Source organism: Vipera ursinii, assembly GCF_947247035.1.
Source record: "Vipera ursinii genome assembly, chromosome: 2".
Classification (NCBI taxonomy): domain Eukaryota; kingdom Metazoa; phylum Chordata; class Lepidosauria; order Squamata; family Viperidae; genus Vipera; species Vipera ursinii.
In genome coordinates, this window is record NC_139513.1 from 111479305 (window position 1) to 111490657 (window position 11353).

The following is an 11353-nucleotide window of genomic DNA, read 5'->3' on the forward strand; positions in this document are numbered from 1 at the left end:
TTGGGCACAATTGAGGTTGTAAGCTAAGGATTACCTGTATAGCCTTTTTAACATTAATACAAGGTAGAGACATCCACTGTATATAACAACCAATTCACATATACTGTAGGTGTTCACTTTATTGCTAACTTCCTTAGTGCAAGGCTTTACAACCAGTGGTACGGGTACTACCACCTGTGGTACATTGGCATCTGGCAGGTGGTACACAACCATTCTAGAAAAGTGGTAGCGGGGGAGGGGAATGAGCTGAACTGGTGGCAGCACCACAGAAGCCTGAGCGAGAGATGGCTGGAGCTGCAGGGCTGTCAGGGCTCAGTGGAAGTGCCAGGATCAGTGGAAGCGCCAGGATCAGTGCCAGGCTCCAGCTGGAATGTTGCAGCATCTCCAGGGTCTTTTGATTTACATTCAGATCCTTGGCAACTGATTCATATTTATGATGGTCACAGTGTCCCAGGGTCATCTGAAGTGACCAAAACCTGCTGCAACCACCCAGCAGACAGGGGGGGGGAATAAAAACCAAACACCCCCCCACCCCACCCCCACTGCCAATCCTCAACAGAAATGGTCACAACAGTGAAAACCTTGGACAGGAGGAAGAGCACCGCCGGGCAGGCAGGTGTCTTGCTCGGCTGTGGCTTGGGAGGCACTTTTTTCAATGCCATTGTAACTTTGAATAGTCACTAAGTGAACTGTTGTAAGTCGAGGACTACCTGTATTTCATCACTTTTTTCCTTTTTTTGTCATCAAGTTTCTATTGTGTAGCTGCCATTTTTTTGACAATCACCCACCCGAACAGATGTCTCCCCTAGCTATTGAAAGGTTGTCCATCCTACTTTTAAACTTTGCCAAATGCCTCTTTGTTAGCTTACCTCATTGGTATGTGATATAGATAGTGTACCACATATGCCCACTAACTGGTATATGTACATGACATCACTTGCTATAAATCTGCATCGTTTGCACTTTAAAATGCATGGAAAGGTCATGTTCCAAGATATTTCCTGGATTGGTTTATCTGTTTTATCTGTGTGTTCCCCCAGAACAGAGAATTATTCCTTATTTCTTCAACTGGCTGGACCATATGTAACAGCTGGAAATATGATGTGCCAGTTGTAGAAATCAGGTTTTAGGTGCAAAGTCTGGTAGATGCAGCCTTGCATATCTGATCATTATAACCCCACCCCGCACCCCTATCTATAAAAAGACATAATTTCTTGGCAGAAAGCCAACTGGAGGGGATTACCATCAGCTCTTGGGGCTCATGCTGTGTGGAAGGAAGTGTAGAATTAGAATAAGGAGGAAGGTAATTTTCCGGGCCATGTGCATTGCTATAATTGGCCAGTAACAAGAGAAGTAAACAAGGTGACACTAATCTTCAAGTGGTGCTGTATGGTGTCCTATGGGGAAGACTGTGCCTGCATTCTCCCAGGAAAAGCAAATAAACATAATGAACTTCTAAAAGACTGCACAGCAAAAAAAGCAGCTATTAGCAGTCATTTTGCCCAGGAGCAAAGTTGAATCTACTTCTTTCCTAAACTTCCTTTGAAAAATATTTTAGAGCAAACTTTTATTTAAGCTCATGTCAGCTTCAGATTCTGCATTTCTTTTGAATACTTATATTTGAATGCAAATGAAAAACAACACAAGTCTTTCATACTTCCAGAGTAGCATGTTGATTATTGTGTGATGTTCTGATTTGATTTCCAGGCCATAAGATTTGGTTTCCTGGACTTAACTTTCAGGTAAACAACTATGTGCTCACACTGTTACTCATAGTCCTCATTTAATGACCATTTGCAGTTATAACAGTGTTCAAAAACTTACTTTGCCACCAAACTACACCTTTATGATTTTTGCAGGCTTATAAAAGCAAAGGAAAGCTGAAATAAAATCATAAGTCCAGTTATTGTTTCACTTGGAGACAACTTAACAACTGGATTGCTCATCCCAATTGTGGTTGCTACTAGACAAAGACTACCTGTAGTGTGAACTAATATTAGTTGGGTTTTTGACAGTAGAGATTTTAATTTGAAATAAAGCTTGTCTAGTTCAAATGACAGCTAAATGAAGATTTGAAATGGTCTCTTCCCCTTTACTGTTGGTTTTGAAATGAAAGAGAAGAGATAAGTGCAAAAGAGCGTTTTAAATCATGCATCAAAGAATATAGGTAAACCTTGAAAGTCCTATTATATACAGTCAACAGGTCATATGGAAGACCAAAGTGATCTAATGTGGAGGTGATACATTGGTAGGATTTAAGGTAGGATGGGCTGCATGTTGTTCTTCAGTAAAAGGAGAACAAGAGCATGTATTCCTTGGGATAAAAGAGAGCATCCATTTTAAGAGTCCTTCCAGCCACTGCAGAAAAGATTGGCAGGCTATCAGTTTCCTCCTTCTCATTTCCCAGATGTGTGTGTGGGGGGGGAACCCTAATTGTCATAGGAGCTACTGCAGACATATTAGGGAGGGCCTTACTTACTTTTTTCCTATTTTCTACCTCCATCTCGTTCATATATGTCTGTGGGGAACATGACACCACAGAAATGAAATTTCTAGACCTGCCCCATGTCTTTGGGCCTTTCCCCACCACAGAGGTGGAAAATTACCCACACTCCCTTGAGATGGCAGAAAACTATACTAACATTAAGTTAGATATTCCCACTGCCAATTAGTATCCTGGCTATTAAATCAGAAGAAAAAAAATTCAGAAAATGTCAATAAAAAGGCTTTTATATGGTTGTTAAGCAAACAATACTTGTCCATGAAATTATAGTTAAGATCAACTTAAAGGAAACAGTACTTTTTAACTATTCTGTTTTTCTTCAAAAACTACCTAGATTGGAGAGGAAAGAGATCCAGATGTTCAGGATTATAGTGATCTGACCAGGGGAACACTTTCTGGTATTCCTTTGCTTACAGACAGTTCACAGACTTATTCCAAGAAAGTCACAAATGTTGACTCATCGGACATTGTCCAGCCATGGTTCCTATTGCCCTTCCTAGTGTCTATATGGTAGTGCACCTGTTTGACTTAACATTGATTACTAATGACCACTAAGGCCTTATGGCTTAGCAAAAGCAGCACAGGCTGTATGCATATTCAGTAAACAATGGCTTAATTTTTTTTAGAATAACATATTGTGTGAACACAGCCTGTATTGCAGGCTGCGTTGCAGGGTTCTTTATTAAAGCCTGAGTCATCCTAGACAGTCATTCTAGAAAATAAATAAATAATTAATAATGAAATTATTCTCCTTTATCTCAAAATGTTTACATTTGAGGTCAGGTGCTGCCTAGCTGAATGCAAAGGTCAGTTTTCATTTATCCCCTTCACACCTTCATATTGTTGATATTATTTCCTGGGAACTCAGGAGCACAGTGAACAATAGATGCAAACTAAAAAGAAGAAGAAGAAGAAGAAGAAGAAGAAGAAGAAGAAGAAGAAGAAGAAGAAGAAGAAGAAGAAGAAGAAGAAGAAGAAGAAGAAGAAGCATCTTGTATAAAAAGGGTCATTTGCAATCTTACTGCTTACTTTTACTGTGGTAGGAAAGATTCTCTGCTTCCTGAAGTAGAAGAACACTGTACAAGCTGCTTGCCTGTAAATGGGTAGGCCAGCTCTCTGTTGATTCCCTACTCTGCTGATTTGTTTTCAACACCATTCCCGGAATGGCATTTTTCTGTGGAACTGTATTTGCATAATTGAGTATACTTGCCTAAGCAAATCTATTCATAGAAGTATGCAAAAAATCCATCCTAGTGCCAGGCAGCACAAAGGAACTAAAAAGAAATCGCTTGCAGCGGTGTAATTAATTAAAAAGTAATCTCTTTCCCCCCCCCTCCAGAAATCTAGTGGCTATAAATTTCAAGAGGGCCTGTAGCACTTTGGAAAGGACTGTAGCACTTTCAGTGGGGTGATGATGAAAATTGAACACAGCTGGGAGAAGTTACCCACTCAGTACCGGATTCCTGGGTATGGTTGGGACATGATCATATTGCTTAAGTTTTCTAGAGTTGCACAATTGTCCTTTTTTCCTACAACTGTTTATCCCCCACATGTAACAAAATGGAACCATGGAACAACACCTCTACAAATGACTTTTCTCCCACAACCACTGATCTTCTTCTCTTCCCTATAGTGCATGTTTGTTCACAAACATTAATAATAATAATAATAATAATAATAATAATAATAATAATAACAACAACAACAACAACAACAATAATAATAATAATAATAATAATAATAATAATAATAATAATAATAATAATAATAATAATAAAGTTGGAAGGGACCCTGGATAAGTAGAGGCTTATTTTAACTGTGGGGTTTTGTAGGTTAATTAAAAAGTTGTCATGCTTCCCAAGACTAGATTAAATTTGACTAGAGAAATATTTGGGATTTTTAAATTATATGACTATTCATACTTGACAGCTTATTATACATCAGAGCAAGGTTAAATAAAAAATATAGTATGAATATTTTTAATGTTGATTAAAAATAGATTTTAGGTGTTGGTATTATTAATCTAAATTTAGAGAAATGTTGTTGTATTGTCTCTGTACTGGAAACAGTTGGAAATCATCCTGTTATATATTTGTTTCATGTATTTTTTCTGTCATTAATTAACCTGTCCTTTTTTTTCTCCACCTGTTTTCCTTTTACCAGTATGTTTGTATTTTAAAGATTTTTCTGAAATTTAATAAAGATATTCTTTAAAAAAAACTTGCCATACTTCCCAACACAGAGAGGAGCAAAAATGCAGACAATTACATCAAATAAGTTTAATCAAAAAGGCTTAAGACAAAACTGTAACAATAAATATAAATAATGATCAAAGATTCAAAGAAAGTAAGAGGAAAACCATTCTGATAAAATAAAAACAGCACTTCTACATATTTCTGCTGAGCTTCAAATAAGCTGGATCTTTTGGTTCAATTAATAAATTAGATATTATATTAAAAGTGAGCAATCCATGTCCATGGTTGTTAATAATAATAATAATAATAATAATAATAATAATAATAATAATAATAATAATAATAATATAATAGTAGTAGTAGTAGTAGTAGTACAGTAGTAGTAGTAGTAGTAGTAGAAGAAGAAGAAGAAGAAGAAGAAGAAGAAGAAGAAGAAGAAGAAGAAGAAGAAGAAGAAGAAGAAGTTGTTGTTGGAAGGGTCTTTGGAGGTCATCTAGTCCAACCCCCTGCTCAGGCAGGAAACCCTATACCATTTCAGGCAAATGGCTGTCCAGTCTCTTCTTAAAAAACGTCCAGTGTTGGAGCATTCACCACCTCTGGAGGCAGGTTGTTCCACTGGTTAATTGTTCTAACTGTCAGGAAGTTTCTCCTTAGTTCTAGGTTGCTTCTCTCCTTGACTGGTTTCCATCCGTTGCTTCCTGTCCTGCTTTCAGGTGCTTTGGAGAATAGCTTGACTCCCTCTTCTTTGTGGCAGCCCCTGAGATATTGGAAGACTGCTATCATGTCACTCCTCACCCTTCTCTTCATTAAACTACGCATACCCAATTCCAGCAACTGTTCCCTATATGTTTTAGCCTCCAGTCCCCCAATCATCTTTGTTGCTCTTCTCTGTACCCTTTCTAGAGTCTCAACATCTGACAATATATTCCTCAAATTCAGGTTAATGAAATAAGATGCACAGTTAAGCAAGGGAGAAAAAGGGGGAATCTTCTCCAATATGTCATCTACTGCAATAATTAAGTTCACAGATGATACCACCATGGTGGGTCTTATTATAGGTGGAGATGAAACAGCATACAGGGGGGAAGTACAAATACTATCCATATGGTGTTCGGAGAACAACTTGCACCTGAACATCAGCAAAAGATGGTGTTAGACTTCCGGAGGAAGAGAGGAACCTGCCCCACTTTACATCGGGGAGGACTGTGTGGAGAGAGTTTCCTCCTTTAAATTTCTGGGAATCTACCTCTGCGAAGATCTGACCTGGAAAGTTAATACAACCCAGGTGGCCAGAAAGGCCCAACAGAGACTCCACTTTCTCAGGGTCTTGCGAAAGAACAGGGTAGAACAATAGCTAATGACCCTCTTTTACCGGTCTACTATAGAGAGTGTCCTCTCGTACTGCATTGTGTTTTGGTATGCTGGTCTGACAGCTGTGGATAAGAAAGTATTACAGAGGGTGGTGAGCACAGCATAAGACATTGTGGGCTGTCCCCTGACACCACTGGATGACATCGCCAGGTTTCGCTGCCTTGGAAGAGTGAGCAAAATTCTCAGGCATGACTCACACCCTGGTCGGTATCTCTTTACTCTCCTACCATCGGGTAGAAGATAAAAGAATATAGCCAGCCGTACCAACAGGCTGAAGAACAGCTTTTATCCATGGGCTGTCAGGCTCTTGAACGGAAAATAATTTTATAATTTTATGTATGATTGACTTACGAGGCCAGTGTGTTGTGCAATTAGCTCACATGGTGTAACAAGATGGTGGATGTGTTGTCACTGTGTTGTGGTGGGGGGCACGAAGGGAGGCTCAGCCAATCTCAATGTATACATCGTTGTACTTTGACAATAAAGGTTCATTCATTCATGGTTCTGACAGATGAAACCCTTTAAAAGAACTTTGAGGCATTGTTTTCTTTTAAGAGTCTTTTATTTGGGAAACAAAGTATCGGCACTACATAGTTGAACCCAAAACTAAATTCCCCTCCCCTGGATACAAAGTTTCAAAGTACAATTTCCACCTTGAATAACCTGTCCTAAAGCACATTCCCCAATAAGCTTATAGCACGGGCTTTCTCCCCAGCAATTCAGCCCACCAAAACATTATCAGCTCCGGACCCAGTTTGTCCTTCAGTTCCCACGGCAGAGTTATTATTATGGCTAACTGAGCTCGCATCCCAATCCCCCCTTCCTGCACCAACTAGTTCTTAAAAGCAAGAAAAAGGGAAAAGAGGAAATGGCTGCTTTTTCATCTGTTGTCAAAGCAAGAACATCCAATGTTAGCAGCGTTGACAATTGGTCCTATCCATTTGTCTCACTAACTCACTTCTGCCTGCTAGATATAATAGTAAATAAGTACGGTCTTCACAATCCACATTATTATATTATCTCTCCTATAGTAGTGGATGAGCTGAAAGGAATCAGATGCAAGTTTATCATTGTGCCAAAAGAAGAAGCTAACGTGGCTTCCAGTGAAGAGTTATGATGGATTAGATACCTCTGAAGTAGCAGGGATGGTGTTGTGGCAGAGACTGGTAGCCAGACAGTGAATTTTGACCAGCATAAGCTTTCCAGACAAGAGACGGATTTCCCACTTGCACTCCAGACAGCAATTCCTTGTGAATAGACTGTAGGAACTAACTGTGGTTAGTTTGTGACTTGAGCAGCCAGGAGTCAAGGAATTTCAACCAAGCTCACAGTTTAATGCACCCTATATGGACACAAGTTTGCACAAACTTCATTTCTTTAGCTTCTTTGGATCTTTGAATGTTTTTTATTCAGTATTTGAAAAGAGCAGGCAATATTTGATTTATAAAAAAAATGGGTGAAGAACATGATAAATTCTATCTTACGAAAGGAAAGACACCAAAGTGTTGGAAAGAGACCAATGTAGTACTTGATACCTAAAGAGCAACAAGATTTAACAAGAAGATGTCTTTGGAGATTCTCAGTCAAACAGGTCATGATTGTTCCAAACTGAAGAAGCTTTTTGGATGAGAAGCGCAATATCTTCAAGGAAAAACAAAGGAAGTCCAGTTGCCTTTTGAAAAAGTACCTTTGAGATTTAACAAGAAACTGTAAGCCAATATAATTATTGAATAATCACTACAAGATATTTACAGTGAGAGACCAATATCATTACTGAATAATGATTACAACACATTTACAACATTCTAAATGGTAGACTGAAATTAGTTTTACAAGACTGTTTTTATGAGGATCGATGTGGGTGTTTATGTAAAAAGACAGTTAAATCATTAGAAATGTGTTGGACATTTTGGAATATTTGGAGCAACATAATAAATAAGAAGCCACACTGATTTTTCGTACATGCAGAGAAGGCCTTTGACAATTTGAATTGGGTTTTCTTGTTTAAAGTTTTGGAAGATATGAAGTTTGGAGAGAATTTGATAAAATGGGTAAGTTTAGAGTCAATTTATACTTCACAGAAAATACAAATACAGGTAGTCCTCAATTGTGGTCATAAGTTGAGGCCTGTCTATAAGTATTAATGGAGATACGTATAACAAAATATTGAGAGGTACAAAAATGAACAAGACAGGGGTGATCACTGTCTCTTCTCTTGTTTATTTTGGTTTTTAAAATACTGAATAGAAGTATAAAACAAGATGAGAGGATTGTGGGAGTAAAGATTTAAAAAGAAACTTATAAATTAAGGGCTTTTTCTGATGACTTGATATTGGCTTAGGAAGGTCCTTTATAAGGAATTGAAACATTAATGGGAAAACCCTAATTGGGTGTATTAGGATGTTTTGAAATCAATAAACAGAAGACAAAAATGTTACCAAAAACATGAAAATAGAAGATTAAACAGAAAAAATGATGATGAATAAAACAGGTTCTAAGATTGAGATGAAAGTAAAATATTTTGGTATCATTATGATAAATATGTATTGTATGTTATTTCAAAATAACCACGTTAAGACAGGGAACTGAGTTGAAAAAAACATGTTAAGATGGGAAAAACTACAGTTGTCATTGCTGGGAAAATTTCTGTGATAAAAATGAATGTCTTGAACAATGTTTTGTTTCAGATGATACCCGTTTTGACAACTGATGCATCATTTAAAAAGTGGCAGAAGGTTATTATCTAAATTTGTGTGGGAGGGGGAAGAACATGAGTTCAATATAAGGTGTTACAACATTACAAAGGAAAACGGACGATTGAGTTTACTTGATTTGAAATTATATTTTTCAGCTTCCTGTTTTGTTTGGATAAAAGAGTGGGTACTACAGAATAATAGAAGGCTCTTGGAGTTAAGAAAGACACAACTTGAGATCTGAGTGGAATGAATATTTGTGGTATGATAAAATCAAAGCTACTGTGAATATTAAAAATCATTTTCATTGATTACAGCTTGGCTTTCAGCACCATTTTGCCGAGCATCCTTATTGAAAAGCTGACTGACTTGAATTTTCCCCCTTCCGTCTGCAATTGGATTAAAGACTTTCTAAGGGACCTGCTACAAACAGTGAGGGTCAGGTCTGTTTTATCCACCCCCCTGAAGCTTTCCACTGGCTCACTACAGGGCTGTGTGCTTAGCCCCTACCTGTACTCATTATACACATACAATTGTGTATTGTGCGACTCATCTACTGTGATAATTAAGTTCACAGATGATACCACCGTAGTGGGTCTTATTACAGGTGGAGATGAAACAACGTACGGGGGGAGGTACAAAAACTATCCATATGGTGTTTAAAGAACAACTTGCACCTGAACATCGGCAAGACAAAAGAGATGGTGCTAGACTTCCAGAGGAAAGGAGAGGAACCTGCCCCACTTTACATTGGGGGGGGGGCTCTCTGGAGAGAGTTTCCTCCTTTAAATTTCTGGGAGTCTACCTCTGTGAAGATCTGACCTGGAAAGTTAATACAACTCAGGTGGCCAGAAAGGCCCAACAGAGATTCCACTTCCTCAGGGTCTTGCAGAAGAACAGTGTAGAACAACAGCTAATGACCTTCTTTTACCGGTCTACTATAGAGAATGTCCTCTCGCACTGTATTGTGGTTTGGTATGCTGGCCTGACAGCCGCGGATAGGAAAGTATTACAGAGGGTGGTGAGCACAGCACAAAACATTGTGGGCTGTTCCCCTGACACCACTGGATGACATCACCAGGGCTCGCTGCCTTGGAAGAGTGAGAAAAATTCTCAGGGACAGCTCCCACCCTGGTGAGCATGAAGGGAGGCTCAGCCAATCTCAATGTATACATGGTTGTACTTTGACAATAAAGGTTCATTCGTTCATTCATTATTTTAGATGCGCCACATTGAAAATATGGAATAGATACAAACCCAGTTTGTGCCCAAATTACCCCTGTGGGTCTCAGCACAGCAAAAATTTTATAGACCCAAAACAATGACTAAAAATAAATTGCTAACATACCTTAAGATATTAGAAGAGAAATAAAAAATAAAATAAAATAAAGATAATTGGTGGCAGAGGTATATAACTGGCAATGGCTTACTTATCTGCGGTTATTAAAAAGATCGAAAGTAGGCAAACGAATTAATAGTTTTGAACATTGTAAAACTGGACTTGAAATAGAATTGTGAACATGTAATTGCTAAAATGTATAAACCTTTAATGAAATTTGAAGCAGAAGAAGAACAAGTGAAAGAGTGTATGACAAAGTGGGCTAAGGTGTTGGTTATAATATATAGATGGATCAATGGGAAAATATGAAAGAATTGAATTTTACATTATATTATAATCTTAAAAAGATTATTTATAAAATGATGTGCCATTGTTATATGACAACAGATAAATTGTATATATTTGTAAAAACATTTCAAATTTATGTTGGAAATGTGAACAATGAGAGCTATTTTAGCATGTTTGTGGATGTGTAAAAATTCTAGAAAATTCAAATATATATACTGATTCAGAGAATTTTAAGGATTAATTGAGACAACTTGTATTTCTTTTGGGATTAATGGGCAAACAGTTTTTTAAAAGTCATGGAACTTTGTTTGATATATGATAATTGCAGTGAGATTATTGTATTCACAAAGATGGAAAGATTCAGCATTAACCACAACAGAGGAGCAGTTGGTTAAGACGATGGAATTTGCTGAGCTGGGCAATGGCTGCTTTGATCAGAGATATTATCTACATGCATGGCTGACTGGAAAGCCCCTATGGACATTTTGCATAAAAAAGAAAAAAAAAATGAACATGATTTGTGGTTTTGATTATTATGCAGGATAGATTATAGAAAAAAAAAGAATCATGTAACCTTAAAGTAACAGGTAAAGTTATAATTGTACTTATAATTTCTGTAAAGAAGTTTGGAAGATATAGATATAGATATAGATATGGATATGGATATGGATATGGATATGGATATGGATATAGATATAGATATAGATATAGATATAGATATAGATATGTATGTATATGTGTGTGTGTGTGTGTGTGTGTATGTTTGTTTTAAATGTTTGTTAAGCATTCAGAATACACTTGCTTAGTCCCAGACACGGGACAAATCTTATTTCCTGTTTCAGCCTAGCCCAAGGCCATCAACAGGAAGTAGCCACAGCAGTGGCAGCTCATATTTGTGTAAATTGTTTTGGCTTGCTAACCTTTATTTATCCCTTTATTCTTTGTTAGCAAGCCAAAAAAAATT